Below are 13,814 nucleotides of genomic sequence, written 5' to 3'. Positions count from 1 at the left end.
ATTGTCTGGATGGTTGTTCAGATTTTTATCCTTGCTACTTGGATCTTACTATTTGCTACTCCTCTTCTCATGGGAGCACTTGCTAACAATTTTGCTATTCAGGTAATTTCCAATTGCATTAAATGTTTGATGTTTGTTTTATATGTTAATTATCCTCCATTGAGTTTTGAAGTGACAGTGCATTTCTCATATTTAGTGTCTTAACAGTCGATGATAGAATATATAGATGCTTTTTGAATATGTTAGTTGACCACTTGCAACAAAAGTTACTTGTGTGAGAAGGGACCAATCTATGCATTTATATTGTTACAAATGGACTCACTGATCCAAGTACAATGTATGGACCTTAATTGGGGATAATATTGTTTAAAATTTGAATATTGTTTCTTGGAACATCATAATTATTCTAGCACCATGATAAATATGTTGATCTTTGTCCTAAAAGGTTGAGGTTTTAGGAACAGAATAAGTATATATTTCGTTGTTACTAATTAAAGTGCAAATTGTTTGACATACTATTGTTATGAAGTGATTTCAACCTTATTTTTACTGTACTTATACTAAAAATTAGTATCATAATAAGTTCTTTCCTTTTACAGGGTACATGTCTTGCTTGCAAGAGGAAGTTCATGGGTTCCCCGATTCCAGATGATTAGTTGCACAGGTTGCGGCAACATTGTATGGCAGCCTACACCAGACATGTCCATTTGAAAATTTCTATGCGCCAAAGTCTTTTGTACATGCAATTTACAGACATGATCTTACAATTCATGTAATGTAAAATGTCATGAGTTACTGGCATGATGTTGATACAAATGGTACATGTTGATACAGCTAGCTACTAGCAATTCATGTTTGAGTTTTTGTTTCCTTTGCCCTGAAAGTTACTAGTATGAATTTGTATTTCTTATGTACAAAATCATAAGCATGTATGAGGTGGTTGCTTGAATATTTACCTCGTTAAGCGTTGGCCAAATATGATGGTGAGGATGTAATTCTGAAAAGGTTGTAATGCAGCACATATAATTTTCAAGGGAATTTTTTCCCTTTGTCTTATTTTCCCCTCGTTCCTCCACGTACTGGATTTGGAAGTTTTACTGGAGAAACTTCTACGAATTATCGAACACCTCTACGAATTTTAGTTACTGAAATTACTGGAGAAATTTCAGTGACACTGATCGGTCTACAGACCGATCAAGAGGTTCCTGGATCGGTCCAGGGACCGATCAGGTTCATTTTGTACGCCAGGAAGCCTACTGATCGTCTTCTGATCGGTCTACAGACCGATCAGGAGTTCCCTGATTGGGCCAGGGACCGATCAGGTCAGTCTGGTACGCAGAGGGCTACCGATCGCCTTCTGATCGGTCTACAGACCGATCAGAAGGTTCCCTGATCGGTCCAGGGACCGATCAGCAGTCTACTGATCGTCTTCTGATCGGTCTACAGACCGATCAGGAGGTTCCTGGATCGATCCAGGGACCGATCAGGAGGTTCCCGATATCTCCTGATCGGACAGCCGTCCGATCATTTCAACACCTGGACACCCATCTCCCTTAAATCTTCCCGATCCTTTCTTTTCCCCTTTCACGTTGAAGCCCTAGCCGACACTTTCATACACCTCAACTCTTCTCTTCTCTTTGGACGCCGAAGCCCTAGCCAAAGCTCTAGCCAAAAGATACTTCAATGGCACCAAGGTAACTCCATACTTCTCTAGAACTACTCACCTTGGCATCTCAGTTTCATTTCTCACCGTATCTGTGCATTTTGTTTTGGGTTTCGGGTGTTGGTGGCTCCGGTGCTCACTTATTTGCCCCATTAGGAAGAAACAAGTGGGTGAAGGAACCTCTAAGTCTAAGTCGCCTGAGAAGTCCAAGTCTAAGGCTCCCTCCCAACCTCAACCATCTGTTTCCGGGAGATTTCTAAACCACCATTTTGAGGAAGCCTTTAAACAAAGAACCTTTAAATTACTCCCTTGTAGGTCTGTGGATCGAAAATTCATGGACGAATTTTGTCCAACTGTGTCAGAAATCATTGCCTACTACAAACTTGATTCACTTGTCTATTTAGAACGAGATATCAATTATGACTTAGTATCTGAGTTTTATAACAATCTTCATCAAACTAATGATGTAAGTTATAAAACAAAAGTTGCTAAGCAGACTCTTGATTTCAGTTTCTCAGCCTTCTTTGACTATCTAGCTTGCCGGAGGTGTTCCGGAAATGTCTTTTCTATATATCCTGACTTACCAGACCCCTTACCTTCACCCTTTGATGTCTCATCTGACTCCATTTACGAGTATTTCTTCAGACATCCTAGACCGGGTGGGCTAGATGAATTAGATGTTGATTTTCCTACTTTTGCAGCCTTGAGATTATCTGCCCCAGATTACATTCTCTTTAAAATTGTCACAAACTGCCTTCTGCCAATCACATCTAAACCCTTATATGAGATCCGACCATATCATTGCCTGATGCTTTATGGACTGCATCGGCGTCTCGACTTTGACATCATGTCTAGTATCTATTCTTCGATCATCTCCTATAGTGAGCCAAACAACTTCACTGTTTATATGCCTTATGGGCATATAATTACATATTGGCTCTAGACCCTTCAGATTGATGTCTCCAAGGGTAGAATAGTCAAGATGGTCAGGCAGGACTGCAGACTTGGGAAACGGGCATTTTCCAAGTCTGGCATCATAGGACAAAATGGGGAGGCTCGGTGGAAGGATGGGAGAGCTCTAGGTGAGTTACCACGGGGACCTCCATGACAGGTTGCAGCTACTCCTGTTGCTGCTCCTCCTGCTGCTACTACTGACGATGGAGAGGCAGATCCTGATCTGCGCTGGCAGATCGCCGAGCTGGAGAGTCACATTGATCGGCACGATGAGCTGCTGGTTGCTGAGCTCCACGGGCGGCGCGTTCGGATTGACCAGCGCTACGATGATCTACGCAGTCAGCAGTTGGTGACACATCAGGCGATTATGGGATGGATGGCCAGATACCCACCTCCGCAGGATTTCCCGGGCTATCCATCCTCGAGCAGCGACATGCCACCTCAGGGACCCACTCCTCCAGTTGATGATGCTGATGCTCCTCATGATGAGAAGGCTGATTGATACACATTGTTCTATGATGTCATTTTGAGTATCTATGTTTTGGATATTGTTTGTTGGATACTTATGTCTGACCTGGATACTTGCTGATTTCATATATTTATGCTGCTCATTTTCTTGTTTTTCTTTATGTTTCACTTCCTATTGGCTATTAATTTGCTGTTCATATGCCATGTCTTGTATGTCTCTTATTTCTTTATTACTGTCTTATAATACACTTAGAGGGCATTCTAGGTGGATTAATAAAAAGACAGTATGGGTTAAGGGGGAGTCCTTTAATGTTTTCTTACCTAATTCGCACCTTTTCGGTGTTTGACAAAGGGGGAGAAGTTAACTAAGTTTAGAGATAAATGAAAGTTTGGCTTTAGGGGAAGGATTTTGATTCCCCTATCCTTACATGGTGTTGTATTTGTCTTAGGGGGAGGATCTTGATTCCCCTAAAATTAGGAAAATATGAACATTTCTGATCTAAACTTAAATCGTGTTGTCAAACAGCAAAAAGGGGGAGATTGTTAATACAGTTTGACCTGGTTGTTGTTTTGATGTTGACACTGATTTAAGTTTGTATCAGATATTAATTAAACTCAGATTGATTAATGATCAAGGTTGATCATGTGGAGAGGAAAAGTCCAAGTAGGGATACTTGGCACGCAAAGTCGGAGAGGGCTCGGTAGCTCGTTCTCCGGACTAGGTCAGAGAGGGCTCGGTAGCTCGTTCTCTGGACCGGACAAAGTCGGAGAGGGCTCGGTAGCTCATTCTCCGGACTAGGTCAGAGAGGGCTCGGTAGCTCGTTCTCTGGACCGGACGAAGTCGGAGAGGGCTCGGTAGCTTGTTCTCCAGACTAGGTCAGAGAGGGCTTGGTAGCTCGTTCTCTGGACCAGGAAGACGTTAGGGTTTAGGGCTGGGAAGCTCTACAGAGGCATTGGATCGGTCTGTTGACCGATCCAGTGATACTTTGGCTGACTGGATCGGTCTGTCGACCGATCCAGTGATACCTTAGTTATCTGATCGGTCTCGTAACCGATCAGTAACCACACAGAAGCATTCTGTGGATTATCTGATCGGTCTGGTGATCGATCAGTAAGAAGCGATGAGATTTAGAGCAATAGGGCTGATCGGTCTGTGGACCGATCCACCCATAGGATGATCGGTCCAGACCGATCAGCATCATCCCAGACTGATCAGGATGTGTCCTGATCGGTCCGGAAGGCTATGGATCAGTCTGTTGACCGATCCACAATGATGTCGTTTGTCTTCTGCTGTTTCTCTGCGATTGCTGTTTCTCTGCGATTTCTGATTCACCTGATCTAACCATAAGGCCAAGTGCTCTTTCTGCTGTGTTTCGCTGCAAATGGTGCAATTGGAGCGTCAACGTTGCATTGAGCTTGCAACCCAACAAATAATCAGCAAACATATGTCGGTAAAAGACTGGTAATGAAAGCGACACAAACATATGGAGTTTTCTTCATTATTGAAGAAACCTTGCATTAAAGACTTTGGACAAAGCAAAATGCTTCGGTTAGAAAAGGGAGAAAATGATGATGCATTTCTGTGAACATTCTTTTATACGTTTGCATCTCTGACCATCCAAAATACTAGTGTACAATTTTAGTTCTTGGTTTAACATTGAAAAATTTGAATGTAAATGGCAAAGGCAAAGATTTCAAGCTTAGGATCAATAATAGGACCATCTTGAAATTGTAACCACGAAACAAAACAAGTTACATAAGAAAACAAGTTACACCACATAGAGTTACATCACAATGTCAAGTAACATCACAACACAAGTTACATCAACCACATCCACATCATCACAATCCAAGTACATACAATTACCATGATAGCAATTCTAAATTTCCTATTCAATGAAGATATTTCATCACTCAACTGCATAGTTGCATAATTGTTGTTTCCATCATCCAAAACATCATTATAATCAACTTCACCATTGTAACTAGCACATTTCTTTAATTCACTAATCTCCAACTTTAATTTTTTGTTATTCCACTTCAACTCATTAATAATTGTCTTACTTCTCTGTGATGGTTCTGGATCATGCCATAAGAAAAAGCCACATCCTCTTTCCTGAATTTAAAAACAACTTAATCATCACACAATAATTTAAAAACTCACAACATCGTGTTAAGATAGCGAAAACTTACTCTATATTTTGGACATGAAAAAAATCACCTTCCTGGATTTGATTCGGTCCATGATGTCTGGAGAATAGCTCGTAATCCACAATAACATAATATGTGGGGAGCTTCACATTGCTCGTCATTCATATGCTGTCGAGTGGAAGATGATGATGATGAAGAACCAACTGCCATGAATTTTCTCTAATTATACCTGAACAACACCAATATGCGAAAAGACATAAAATCATGTAAAACCTACTCCATAGACCATAAAGTTATAAATGCTAGAGATATTCAACCTAATTAGATCAAATTAGGTCCCAAGAAACACTTACAAACAAATCTACATATTATACATATTAGTTCTCTCACAATTCAAGAACAGCAAAGAAATTTCACATGTAACAGATTTACATAGTATTATGCCAAACATAATAAAACTAAAATATAGAGTTTATCAATTGCATTAAACTAAAATCAATTGCATAGAGCATTCTCAAACATATTTATCATATGTAACATAAACAAATTTACAACACAAATTATGCCAACAAAATCTCTACAGAAGCAAAATAACACTTCTGTATTTAATGTCACAGAAGCAAAATACACAGAAATTTAAGTCAAACAATCACAGAAACAATAATTTAAATCTCTACAATTAATATAAATTTTTGATTAACACCACAAATATCACAGAAGCAAAATAACAGAAACAATACAAATGTCAAACAATCTACCGCAGGAAGCAGGACAGATTTTTATCAAATTCATAGGTATGTTTAACAGAAATAGGGCTGTAAACGAGCCGAGCCGAGCCGAGCTTTGGGGTGTTCAAGCTTGTTTGATAAGATAATCGAGCCGAGCCGAGCCGAGCCGAGCTTAAAATGAACCAAGCTTTTGAAATGAGTGTTCAAGCTTGGCTTGGTTTATTTTTTATGAGCTTGAGCTTGTTTGAAGCTTGGCTTGAGCTTGGTTCGTTTAGATGTTATCAAGCTCTCAATTCAAGCTTGGCTTGAGCTTGGCTTGGGCTTAGTTCGAGCTTGGTTTGAGCTTGGTTTGAGCTTGGTTCATTTAGATGTTATCAAGCTCTCGATTCAAACTTGTTTGATTGTTTGAAACTTTTAATTGTTTGATTAGTTATTAAGATTGATAATTTAAATTTATTTATTTTATTTTATTATTTATTTAGCATATTGAAAGAGTTTTATTAATAAATATGGTTCGTGAACATTGTTCACGAACGTTGTTCACGAATATTGTTCACGAACGTTGTTCACGAACGTTAACGAGTTGAACACATATGTGTTCAAGCTTGTTTGTTTAGCTTAACGAGCTGTTCAAGCTTGTTTGTTTAATTAATCTTATGTATATTGAACGAACATAAGCAAGCTCTTACCAAGCCGAACACCAAGCTTGTTCACGACCGCTTGGTTCATTTACAGCCCTAAACAGAAATACACAAAAATGTTTAAAATCCCAAACGATTTTGCTTCGGTAAGGTTGATGTATCAAATTCAAATATTGATTGAAATTATAAAAGTATAGCGAATACTTGAACAAATTATATCAAGTTTGGAGAATTTTAGGGCAACCTGAGAGGATGTTGCGGTGGGGAGGAGAGTCACGAGTTGCAGCGAGAGAGCTCGGCGCAGAGGGAGGCGTCGCGAGAGAGGGAGGCATTGTGTCACGGCGAAGGAGCTGCTCGTCGCGAGAGAGGGAGTCGTCGCGGCGAAGGTGGTGCTCGTCGCGAGAGAGGGAGGCGTCGCGGCGAAGGAGGTGGTGCTCGTCACGAGAGAGGGAGGCGCCGCGGAGAAAGAGCTGTAGCTCGACGAGAGAGGGAGGCGGCGAGAGTGAGGGAGGAGCTTCGGCGGAGAAGGGTGAGCAACGGGAAACCCTAGATCGCGGGAGGAGAGGAACGAGTTTTCTCACCAAGCCATTTTAACGCAACTTATTTGACGTAGGCGTCCAGGTCAGCGGCGCCGCATCGTTCCGCACCAAACATTCCGCAGGAGAGCACTTCTATATATATATATATATATATATATATAATTTATATTAGTCATTAATTTGATATTGAATCAAATTATATATATATATATATATATATAAATTATAGGGTTTATATTATATATATTATTTATACTTTCTTTCTATATACAATACACGCTACATAAAATTTTAGTCTTGTATTTCTTTTTTTTATTCTTGTTTAATTATATATTATATATTATATTTAATATATCCTATTATTTTCTTAATTTGATTAATCCAAATTCCATAATTAAAGGTTAACTTGATTAATCCTAACTAACTCATCTATTTAAACTTATAATTCTTAATAAAATATGAATTCTAATTAAATTTCAATTACTCAAATAAATATCCTTAATTAAATAACTTCAAAATCTTATTAAATTACAATTAATCCAATAAATCTCCTTAATTAGATAAATTCAAATTCTAATTAAATTATAATTTAACCCAATAAATCTCATTAATTAATTAAGTGGTTTCGGACATTACAAGGGGACTCGGTCCTGCCGACTTGATAACCTAATGGCTTGGCAAGTTGGCTCGGTAAGTCGGTGTGGTAAGTCAGGAAATTGGTAGGTAGACGTGACAACTCGGGAAATCGACAGGTTAAGATATTGGAATGTGTTGGTGTAGGGAGCACCAGACGATCGAACCTTAGTTTTGATTATGACAAAGGGTCTAAAGTTAAGGTTGCTTGTTGTCTAACAAGGTTGAATGAGCTTGCAGGAAAGTCCTAAGTGTTCTTATGCAAAAGTCCTAGTGGATTCTAGGCAGGTGGAAAACCCTAGGGGGAGGTAACTCTAGGTGGTGGAAAGTCCTAACTACGGTTAGGCAAGACGAAGTCTTAGTGGGTCGAGGACTTTGGGTGAAATCCTAGAGTCGGAGGCTCTATGTGAAAATTCTAGTGGTCGTGGACTAGGTGGAAGTCTGGACGGATCATGGAGCGGATATTCAACATGAAGACATGAAGTCTTAGACGCTGAGCAAAAGTCCAGATGGTCATGGGGGACCGATTTGGTAAAAGGTAAACTCTCCTAAGAGGATTGTAGGTGAGGATGCATTCCCCAGAAGAGGGAATATTAAACATTGGTTCGACCTAGAGTTTCAGCGAAACTCAAAGTCAGAATCGGATAGTCAGAGACTATCAAATTTATATTTTATATATTGTTTATTGCCCGGACTAACTTTGTTTTGAAGAAAAAAGGAAGGCTGAAAAAGTTGGTTCAGGCGCCCGGAAAGAGTCCGGACCAGCCTCGCCCAGGGCGGACTGTTGACGCCTAAGCGATCCGGGTGCCCGGACTCAGTTTAGGCACCCGAACTCGAAAAATCATCCATAAGCCTACATGGAGCGCGTTGATTGGCCGAGACACGTGGTCCAGACACCCGAAATAGCCTATATAAGCAACATTTTGACCAGGGGCTAACAACAACATTCAAAATGACTTCTGCACTTGCGCACTGCTCCAATAAAGCCTCTCGATGTAACGACCGCCCTACTTATTGACCTAACCTAAGTCACGAACGTTACACTTTTCATACCTTCTAAAGACTTCGTTATGTGCACACTACTCTGCCCAGAGATCTCCTCTGAACTTGTTTCGACTGCTATGTCGTGTCTTGGAGGGAAGCAGAGCTGAGATAAAGTCTAGATCTGCTAGAGACCTGAGCCGTGTAGCCTTGACCAACCGTGTAGACTTACCCATGGGGAATCGAGACATGGTTGTGTGAAGATGACCGACCGTGTAGCCTACCAGGCCTAAAATTGGGCATGGTCGTGTGTGCCATACGACCGTATAAGGCCTTCCCTGCTAGTGTAGGGCACGACCATGTAAAGGACACACAGTCGTGTCACCTTTGAAGCAAGATCCATCACATGGCCGTGTGTGTCACACGACTGTGTGACATTTCCAGAGGCTAAGCCTTGCATGACCGTGTGTAGCACATGACCGTGTAACCCCTTCCAGAAACTAGGTTGGGCATGACCGTGTATACCACACGGCCGTGTAGGTCCTCCAGAGAGGGAGCATGGCACGACCATGTAAATTCACACAACCGTGTCAACTTGACCGAGAGAAGAAAGTTTGGGCCCGTGTGAATCCACACGGCCGTGTCACGATCATGTGGGGATCACATACCCCACTCTGGCATGGCCGTGTGAATTCACACGACCGTGTCACTTGGGCCGAGAGGGAGAGGTTTGGGGTTGTGTGACTCCACACGGCTGTGTCACGGGCTGTGTGGGGATCACACCCAGCCCTACAAAAGAATTTGTTCTCCCTTTTGTACTCCTCCCCGGACTACCATTCTATCCCTTTTCTTAAGGAAGAGTCTGTGATCCACTAATTACTACCAAACTGTAAATCATCATAAGCAACTCTTAACGGTGTTTCATGCATAGCCAAAAGATAGGAAAATACATTACACCAAGGTTTAACATGTTCCTTGCACTAGCAAGTTCTAGGATCTTCTTCCACGGTTCCGACACACACACCCACCAAGCACTGCTCCTGCTGCCCCCTCTTACTCGAGCTTTCCTTTACCTTTATCTGCAGTATAAGGAAGTAGGAGTCGCCACAGGCTCCGAACCAAGTAACTCTAGGTGTTCGCGATTACTTTCTTTCGATCTTGCCTTTCTTATTCCACTATGTTTTACTCGAACATTTTCAAATGAATGTGAAAGCCATGAGTGCTATTCACACCTCTTCTAACGCAATGATCCTACAGAATGCTCGAGAATTGGGGGTCAGGTGCTACAGTGCTCTAGATGCTCGACAGTGCTCAGTGGTGCTCGATTGTGCTCAAGAGGGCTAGGTCAGTTGGCAATTGTTGACATGCCACCTGAAGTATATGTTGCCAAAGTTCCAGATCATGCCACAAAGCTCCAGTATTGTTTGGGTCAAGAGATCTCTTAACATAAACTCCTTGTTGAGTGTTGACCTAGTTAAGGGCACGCAACATGAACCTTACTCACCTTCACATCAATAGTTAATTAATTTTTATTAAATTAATCATAACTAATCATTATTCTAAAAGACTTAAAATTGACCTCACTAATTTAGCTTTCTATAGATTAATTCTCAAGTAATTATTCTTGTCAGAAAATCAATATCATTTTAGACCATATCTTCAAAAATTATTATACGTTGTAAATTAACTTATAAATTAAGGTTCAACTCTAATTTCAGTCATGATAGACCATAATCAAAGCTAAGATCAAATTTTGACAACCTAACTTGAAAATTAGGTTAATATATGTCATTTAAGGTCTAATCAACATTTGTAATTTAACACGAATAATTATGATAAGACTTTATGCAAATAGTCCGAACTAAATCAAGGTATAAAAACTAGGTCCTCACCGTTTGACATAATTGGTATCTAATAGATATTTGTTCCAATAAATTTTGGACTTAATTCTCAACAAATATAAAATTTTTCCTTGGGTGTCTGGCCATTATATTAGGGCAAAATACTTCCTATGATTTATCTGCCTATATGTTATCGTGGAAGCGGTAATACTAAGTCGTTTGAGATGAGCGATATTACTTTTTACTCTAAAAGATATAAAAACTAGGATAAAACTAAAAAAAAAACCCTTTTTTTAATTGGATTCACATCCCTTTTTGATTTATTATGAAAATGATACCCCATCCTACCCTTGTATACTTTACATTTTGAAATTGTCTTTATTTTTCATGTTATCATAACAACTAAAAGATCATAGCTACTATACAATTATAACAACTATAATTCCATAACTAGAGTCATCAATTTGTGTTAGGTCCGTTAGGTTGTCTCACCTTATCAAATAATTTAAGTGGTTTGGATTAAAATTTTATATAAAAAAATGGTACATCTGCTACCTTAATGACCTTATAGTGTCGGTCCCACATGTTAGGTCACTTCGAAGCTAGAGGGGGAGGGTGAATAGCTTCTCGCGCTTTGTCGATGATGATGTGTAGCGGATAAACTCGACACAAAACTCCCCAATGCTAACAAGATGGATTTACTTGGTATCCACCTCAAGAAGAAATGAATAATCTAAGGATCCAGCCCTCATGCACACTCTCTACTATGAAACACTCCTTCTAAAAAATAATCCAGAGGCAGAGAAGTCTCGTACAAGCTCACACACAAAGAAATACAAGAAGAGGAAAATACAAGTTAATACAAAATGAAATCTTACAAGATTACAATCAAGAAACTCTAGCTTGCTTCTTTTTCTTATTTGGGAATACCTCTTGACCTTGGAAGTGCAATAGCACTTGTCTCCAAGAAGCTTCAAGAATCGACGACGATGACCTCTAAGCTTGGTGAAGAGAGTGGGAGAGAAGATCGGTTGAACAGTAAACATGAAACCTTTTATTGGGTGCACAATGACTAGTTTTCAACCTTAAGCGATTACTCTAATTGATTAAGGGTTCTTAATCGATTAGCCAAGTTAATTAAGAGCCTTTATGTTCACGCGAGAACAGATAATAAGTGATTAAACTTCCTGCTTAATCACTTACCAAACTCTCTGTGCGTTTCATGAAATCCAGCTTAAGCTATCACCCTGATCGCTTAAGCTTTGAACATATCCTTTTATTTGACGCAGAAGGCACTGTAAGCAATTACCCTAATCGCTTACAGTATCCTAATAGATTACACCAATCGATTAGGAGACCTTTCTTGCGATTCCAAGCTTAAGTGATTACCTTAGTCGCTTAAGCTATGGTAATCAACTAACCTAGTCGATTACCAAACCCTAACTTCCCAATCAAAGTCTAAAGTTTCTTTACCCAACATCCGGTCAATCTTGACCTATTGAAAATCCTCTTTCCCTAGCATCTGGTCAATCTTGACCTGTTGGGACTTCTTCACCAAGTGTCCGGTCAATCTTTTGACCCACTTGGACTTTTCTCCTTGTGCAAGTATTCGGTCAATCCTTTGACCTACTTGAACTTCTAATCACCAACTGTCTAGTCAACCATTGGCTCACTTGGATTTCCACATGCCTGACTTCACTCACCAGGACTTCCTCACTGCCTAGCCTCGCTCATTAGGGCTTTCACCTAGTTTCACTCACTAGGATTTTCTTTCTGCCTAGCTTTACTCACTAGGGATTTTCACCTGGTTTCACTCACTAAGATTTTCCTTCTGCCTAACTTCACTCACTAAGGTTTTTCACCTGGTTTCACTCACTAGGATTTTTTAACCACTTGGCTTCATTCACTAGGACTTCTCATTTGTCTAGCTTCACTTACAAGAACTTTTCACATCAAATGTCCGGTCAACACTGACCCACTTGAATTTTCTTCTTCTGCCAATCTTCTCATTGGACTTGCCCTTGCCTAACTTCCAGTTAGGACTTCCCAAACAAGTATATGGTTAATCTTGACCTGTTGGTTGCTACTCAGAATATCGTACTGGTTCCCCTGTACAAAAATTTTGTACAAGTCCTGAACCTTTCCTAACAACTTATTGTGTTCTTTAGAAATTAAATTTGAAATCACAAACAGAACTTAACATTATTGATTCCAAATTCAACTTATCTGTTCTTAGTGGTTTAGACTTGGATCGCAAATGATGCTTAACATTATTGATCCAAATCCACTTATGTTACAAATTCGATTAAATATTTATTTCAGAGATCGGCTTCTAGGTTAAACATGGTGAGGCACTAGGCCTTCTTGGTTATGGGAGCATCCACCACTTCCTAAACAAAGTCTTTCAACAAAATTCTATATTTGATCTCCTTATAGTAACCCTAGGTTTAGCCATTAAGAACAATTGAATCACAAGATCGAAAAAAAAGAAACACAAAATTGAATCATAAATCTGAATTCTAGAATCGTTAGCCTCTTGTGTTTGGTATTTCAAAATCTATACAAAGAAAACTCGTATGATGCGGAATAAAACAACTAGTTATACCTTTCTTTGTAGCTTATAGACCTCATGATCTTCTATTGTATTTCTCTTCTTATTTTGAACGTTGTGTGGGCGACGATCTACCAAGATGAGAATCCACCCAAACCTTCTTCTTCCTTCCAAGTTCCGACCACCAACAATCTCCTAGAGATGAAGGACTTCAGCCACCAACCAAGCTCCAAGGGATGCTAAGAAATAATGCCTCCTTCTTCTATCCTTCTTCCTCTAACAAGATCCGGCCACCAAAAGCTCCAAGAGATGTGATGCCGCCGACCTCCAAGGAAGAAAAGAAGAGGATGAGCAAGAGAAGAGGGTCGACCACTACCAAGGAAAAGAGAAGAGGAATTATAGATGTGTTGTTGTGAGGTGAGACACCTCTACCCTCTCTTTTATATTCCTTGGTCTTAGCAAATAAGGAAAGTTTGATAATTAAAACTTCCTTATATTCCTTGCCAATGTCTAAGAAGGAAAATTTAATTAAAAATTTCCTTATAAACTTGCTATGGCCGAACACCTCATTGAGCTCCTAACCAGGAAAGTTTTAAATACAAAATTAAAACTTCCTTATTTGTTTTCAGAAATTTTTAAAATAAAAATTTCTCATTTAAATTCC

This window comes from Zingiber officinale, chromosome 10B (assembly GCF_018446385.1).
Source record: "Zingiber officinale cultivar Zhangliang chromosome 10B, Zo_v1.1, whole genome shotgun sequence".
Lineage (NCBI taxonomy): Eukaryota > Viridiplantae > Streptophyta > Magnoliopsida > Zingiberales > Zingiberaceae > Zingiber > Zingiber officinale.
This window is presented reverse-complemented; position numbering follows the sequence as displayed.